Source organism: Manis javanica, chromosome 4 (genome assembly GCF_040802235.1).
Source record: "Manis javanica isolate MJ-LG chromosome 4, MJ_LKY, whole genome shotgun sequence".
NCBI classification, from domain to species: Eukaryota; Metazoa; Chordata; class Mammalia; order Pholidota; family Manidae; genus Manis; species Manis javanica.
In genome coordinates this window covers 52,675,518-52,682,390 of record NC_133159.1, presented here as the reverse complement: position 1 = coordinate 52,682,390, position 6,873 = coordinate 52,675,518, and positions in this window count along the sequence as shown.

The window sequence follows — 6,873 nt, the reverse complement described above, 5'->3', positions numbered from 1 at the left end:
AAAAGATGTGTGTTTAATAAGAGGAGGTATAAAGAATAGAAATTCATTTTGTTGAATGTAAAAGAAGGTAACTTCTAAAGTACAGCTATTATTTAAAGAGGGAGAACTCTGAATGTAAAAGAAAAGCTATAGAAAGTTTATGGAAGAATTGATACCATCATACTATGTGAAATTGAAGTAAACAAGTCTTGATATCAAGTACACAGCAAATTAGAATTTTGTTTTCAGATAATTGGACAAAGTTTTCTTAAATTTTTAGCCTGCTCTTAATGTTGAAAGATTGCAAAGAGTTTTCTAATTGTTTTTATTAAAGCAGTTTCTCATGCTTAAAGTCTCAATGAGTTGTCAAAGTATTTTAAAAAATAGGATCTTAATATTAAAAGATTAAAAGCTAAGTTTTGCTAACAACCATGTAGCCTTCTGTGTTTGCCTTTAAAATCTTTTATTGTCATTTTGGTTAAATAGGTAAGTATTGTTTCATGGTGACTTATGATTCTATTTAGATTATTTAGGCAAGTGCCTTAAAAACTTTTTGACAGCTTCCCAAAATCAAATTTAAAAAGTTGCTTTTACCTCTAGTTAACTCTGATATTTTCCAGAGGGTCCCTGGAACACGTCAGAGGAATTTTTTCTCCTCATTGGAGAAAACATTTGGCTAATTTGGCTTATTTATCTGATATATATTTACCTGGAAAGCACTGTCAAAGAGGATGATGCTAAACTTTGTTACCTGATGTTTGGTGTTACAGAAATATCCAAATTTCCTTGTGTCGGCTGTCTTATCGTAAACTCTCATCAAATCTTTAAACATTGTCATTTATAGGTCTGTTGTCATTTGTAGTCACTGAGTACTCCTAAATTAGTAAAGAACTAGATTTCAGCAGAACAGGTACTGGTTGCATAAGATTAAGTAAACAAAAGAAAATGATTTTGTGGCTTTTTGTCTTCAACTAATTCCAAACCTTTAGTAAAATAGAAAGACCGGCTTACAGGGCAATAGAAAGGGCCTGATGTTTTAATAACCTGTGGGAGAGGATATGCTTGTATTTTTAAACAGGACTCAGATACACCCATGTGGGTACCAGACAGACTCATCGGACAGGTCCCCCCCCCCACCTCCTCCCCCACACAACTTCCCCGGACAAAGTGAAAGTCCCTGCCCGACAAAGAACCTTGAAGAACTTCTAGTACAGTGTTTACAGAGCCTCGCTCTGCAAGATTCCTGAGAAGCTCGCCAGTCGCGACCAAGTCTTCCCTCGCGGCGGTAATTAGCAAGATCAACTCGAGAAAGTGACCCTCCCACCTGAGACCAGATAGAGAAGCTGACGGAGGAAGCCAAAGCTGTAGATCGCCTTCAGGGTTTGCCAATTACTCGTAAAACTTTGTTTATTGCTATGCTTAAGTTCCACCCATATTAACTACATCTTTAAATGAAAAATCTTTCCTGCAGTCTGTATTATGGCAAGTTGTAGCTTCTGTCGGACCGGTAACATTGCAAAAACCCACAGGAAAAGCTGTTTATCAACTTCAAGCCTGTTTGCAAACTTCGTATGTCTTTTTGCTATCTCAGAATTATATATCTATGAATATTAGCAAAACTATAGATAAATTCATTATAAATTGTAATATTTGTACTCTTTCTACCTGTATTTCTGTAAAAAATAGTGCAAAAGTCATTTCTATTGTGTACTATCTTCCATATTTGATAATTCCTGTTACTTTAAATTTTACGTGGTTTAATGATTATGAACTACAAGCACTTCATGATACCAGCACTCTCTTATTTCAGAAATAGTGTTTTGTAGCCCCTAGTACAAGACACCCATACTGCCACTTATTGATCAGTTGTCTAAGAATGTATCATTAGCTTTAGCCACTTAAGAGATTTATGTGAAGAACCAAGTCTAAAATTTAAAAACTTGTTTGATTATCAAATGTTATAGTAATTATAAGTAGACTTGTGTTCCTTATAAATATAATTCCTCAGACACCTCATGAGATAAAATTTAGAACCACTTATTAAGACTTTGAGAAAATACCAATATATTATTACATATGAGTAATTTACAAAAACCTATTAGTGATATTAGTACAGCTCATACTTCCTCTATCTCCACCTTTGAAGTTGCAGGCTCCCTTTTAGCAACTGTGAAACATTATACCTCTACCTCTGCTTGGTTCTCTTCTTTTATAAATTAAAAATTTTCAGCATTGATTATTTTTCTTCTTGTGTTCCTCCTTCCAGTCTTCCTACGACTGCTAAGCAAAAGTGTAAGAAAAACCTATTTAAAACTGAAGACTTTAAAACTTGCTTTAAAAAATGAAAAAGGGGGAAATGCCGGGAGCCATGCTACTCAAGCTGTATAGCAAAGCTCAGGCTAGAGAGAGACCACCTCCATCTGACTCTGTGTCCTGTCTCTCTGTGCACCGACTCCGTCTCATCCTTTTGGGCTTCACACTCCCCTGCTGGAGCTGGACTCTAGCAAATTTGCTCAATTTTACAGGTTAATTTTTTAACAGCATGTTCTAAAACAGTGACACAGGATCTTTCGTTTGAAGTGGAGACATTATGGCAGCTGTTGATATGTGGGTCCTATATTATGAAATATCTCTAAGATGGGATCTCTCTGGTTGGCTTACACTTTGGAGGTTGATTGGGAGAGTCAGATGGGCAAACAATTTCAGTATAATGTAATGGTACACATGTACACAAACTCCATGGAGAGGCAGCAAGACTGAGATTTAGCCCTTCCTGGGGTGGGTGTGTGGTATGCAGAGAAGACTTTTTAGAGATGATGCCTGAGTTGAGTGGGAGGGATTCATAGGAGCTTCTCAAGTGAAGAAGGGAGAAGGCATTTCAGGTAAAGAAAGTGGCATATGCAAAGGCAGGGAAGAAAGAAAGAATCTGTTAGTTGTGGGAAAGCATAAGGAGTTTGGTAACATTAGGCCCAAAGTGGGACGTTGTGGCATGTATGGTTGAGGAGGGTGTGTGAGGGCTGACAGGAAGGGCATTATGATTTGGACATTATCTGCTCAGCAGAGATTCTCACAAGATGTTTAGGAAGGTGAATGATGTCATTAAATAAAACTATAATCTCATTTATTAAAAGGGCTTCATGACACAAAATGATGGGAGGGATAGGAAAGGGAACATAAATTTAAGACATGTAAAGATAGTATTGCAAGTCTTGGTGATTAACTGGCTATACATGAAAGACAGAATTCTAAAGTGATCCCCTAGTTTTTATTTTGGAATTGTTCCATTAACTGAAGAAAAGAACACAAAAGGCAAAAGGGGGTCTGGGGTGCATGGGAAGAAATGAGTTGGGCATGTTGAGTTTCAGATGCATGAGGGATATGAAGTGAAGATGACTTACAAGGCAGGTAGATAAAAGGTCAGAGAATGGGAATATGTGTGGGTGGCAAAACTCTGATGGTGGCAAGATTGTCCACGAAAAATATGTAGAGAAAAGCACTGGGCTGGAACTTTTCACCAAAGGCCAGGGATGTATAAGGGCAATCCCTACTGAAGACTCAGACTGAATAGCCAGAGGTATAGTGAAAGTAATTAAATAAACTATTCTGTTCTACTGACTAATGCCAAAGATTTGTTCTCTACCCCTCCTTCCCCCACCACCCACTTTCATCTCCAGATCTTCTGGTTGTAGAAAAAAGAAAACAACAAATTCAACTTCTTTGTCCTAGAAGAAATTAAATAGCAAAGATAAAATGCAATATAGGCACCTGATATCAAGGAAATCTTTTTGGTTGGCTGTCATTTTTAGTCCTTTTGGGTTTAATTTCTTGGTGACAGCTGTTTAATCTATTGATAATTCACATGTTTTTCCTCCTAGAAAATCACAGAGAGGAGTCAGAGGTTCACCCTCTGTTGGTGAGACCAGCAAAATGTATCTTTCACCTACATTCTATGGTTTCATTCAGGTGTGGTTCAGGTGTGGGCTGGACCATTCATAATGACACTTTCACTGGGTGTAAAAAGTGATCAACTTGGGTAGGGGTTGTGAAGTTGGCTCTTCATTGTAATTTGGCATTGACAAAGAGAGTGGGAAATTTGAGATGGCTGTCAGAATTTTGTGGTTCTGGTTAGGGAGATAACAAAAATGTCAGCTACTACAATCAGTTGGGGCTTTTTTGTCCAAATTACCAGAGGCAGACTTGAAAACATTTAGCTAGCCAGAAATGCCCAGACATCAGATTACACATAAATACAGAGTTTCTACTTTTTATAAGGAAGCAAAATGAGTTTCCCTAAAAGCAAGGGAAAGACCTATTTAATAACTAGATCCAAGGTCAAGCATCTATCTATAGATTTAGATGTTTATGGCATTAGTGGGAAGAGCTGTGGGTGTAGGTAGGTAAGCTTCAAAATAGGCCTCTGTGAAGGCAAAGCAATGAACATTAAAAGAGAGAAGTGACTGAGAATTTTGAATATCGCTCAGAGCCCAGTAAGATAAGGCATCTGTGGAATTTTGGCAGTGTGGAAGTCTTTGGTTATCCTAGTGCATTTTCACTGAGTAGTGTAAGTAGAAGATAGATTTTATTGTTCAGTGGGTAGAAATGTTAAGTGAACTACAGAAATAAAGAGAGCAAATCATAGAGTACTATTAATAAGTCTAACTGAGAAAGTGTCAAGGGAAGTAAAAAATGCAGGGTCAAAGGTGAGGACATATTTTAGAATAGGAGAGCCCCGAGCACATTTGCTAGTTGAGGCAACACAGCAAAAAGAGGGGGAGAAAATAAAGATATGAGAATATGAGGAGAAGGTTGATCAAGGTCGGAGAGAAAACAAAGCAAAGCATGCATTCTGGGAGAGAACAGAAGGGGAACATCAGTGTGTCCGTGACATTTCATCCTTTGGCCATGGAAACAAGATGCTAAACCAGGCAGATGTAGATAAATGTATGGATCCCTCTACTTGTGTTATGTGCAGCCTCTGAGGCTCCCGATTACTCCCCTCCTATCCCAGCCTCTTCCTGACCAATGTCCTGCCTGTAAAAACTTCACTGAATAGCCTAACAGCTGTGGGGTGGGTATAATACCATTGATTGAAATACCACAACAAACACCCAAATTTAGGTTCAAATGAGGCATAGAGCTCAAAAAGTTTTAAGCAACATATTCATTGACTTGTACTTACATTTCTAATTCATACTGGCAGAGAGAAGACAAGACCAGCTTGAAAACAATGGAATCCAAATTCTGAGAGCCTTCCAAAGTTGCTCCATGAAGCTGAGCTGTGGTTGAGGCTGTTTATTTTTTACATCCTGGGGCACCTGGTTTAATCTTCTAAAGTATCTGTATCAAGAGTGTTGGTCCAGGCGACCAGATCTTCCACTTCTGCTTCCCATGACTCATGCATGTAATAATCATGTGGAAAATCTTGCCTGTTCCACACCTCTATTTCATCAGTCTTCGTGACAGTATCAGTTTCAGTTTGTGTATCAGGAAGACTCTGAGCTATTCTGGGAGGGATGAAAAACAAATTTAATAGACACAGTAAGGAAAACAATAAAAAGAGAGGTGCTCTTGCATTTGTGGCATAATGCCTGAGATCATGTGAACGAATGCAAGTAACCTTTAAAAACTGTCTACATTTCACATTTTTGCAATTAACTTTGTCATAAATAATTCTTTCCGTTTCGGTCAATCTTTTTATGCTTTGTTAGTTCATTCATTTAACATACATATGTTCATACATCAACAACATATATTTAAAAAACATATATATATATATATATATATATATATATATACATATGTAAAACATTTATTTATTTATTTATTGAGTGGCCATTTACTGAGTCTCTGCTAAGTGCCTGTAGGTTTGTAAGGGAAAAGGTGTCCATAAGAGCGTCAGCAGCCAAGGATGACATCACTGCATCTAAGTGAAACAGACTTGGACTTGGAAAGAAGATAAGCAATCTGCTGTACAGAGAAGGGCAAAGAAAGAAGATGGGAGCACTTCTGATGGAGGACAAAGCACATACTAAGACACAAAAGTATAAGAGAACTTGACAGGTCTGGAGGTGATCAGAGTTGATAGTTTAGTGTTTACACTGTGCTGGGCGCTATGCTAAGCAATCTATGATAATGTACAATATCATTTGACTTAAGACACAGCCTTGTGAAGCTCAGGCATTATTACCCGTATTTTACAGACCAGGAAATTGATACTGAGTGACCTGCAATAATATGCCCAAGGGCATCCAGCTAATAAGAGTTGCTCCCAGGTCCACCAAATCCAAAAATCACCATTAGAGTGCACGGAGAGTTCAGTGTAGCTGCTGGTTAGGCTGAGGCCACATCAGGAGAGCCTCCTATGACACACACAGGAGTTTCACCTTTCTTGTATAGGTCTTGTAAACTGATTATATTTTAAAGAAGAGTATAGATATAGTATCTATATTTCTTGATATTTCCACTCAGCCTTGGGAACTTACTTTCTCGAGATGAGCTTTAATTGGTGCTTTTAATGCCCTCTACCTCTCCAGCCCCACTGCAGTCTCCAGCGTTTGGCATAGCTGCCACCTGAGTCATTACCCAGTGTGAGTTCCAGGACAAATTCTGTTGCTTTCATGTATTTACTTCCCCAATTACGTATCAAATAAACCTTGTAATATTCATTGTCTTCTAGTTGTGCTGTAGACAGGGTTATGAGTGACTTGTTCTCTCGGTCTCTTTAGTTTATAAAGAGACTTATAGAGAGATTTGAGTTTAGACAGCTGCCATTATCCTATAAAACTGTGAGGTCTCCAGTGCTTGAATTGTAATTTTTGTGCTTTAATATTAATCTCCAGCTTTCATTAATTTAAAACTAAATTCTCTCTTTCCCTTGAGAAAACCTTCTACTTT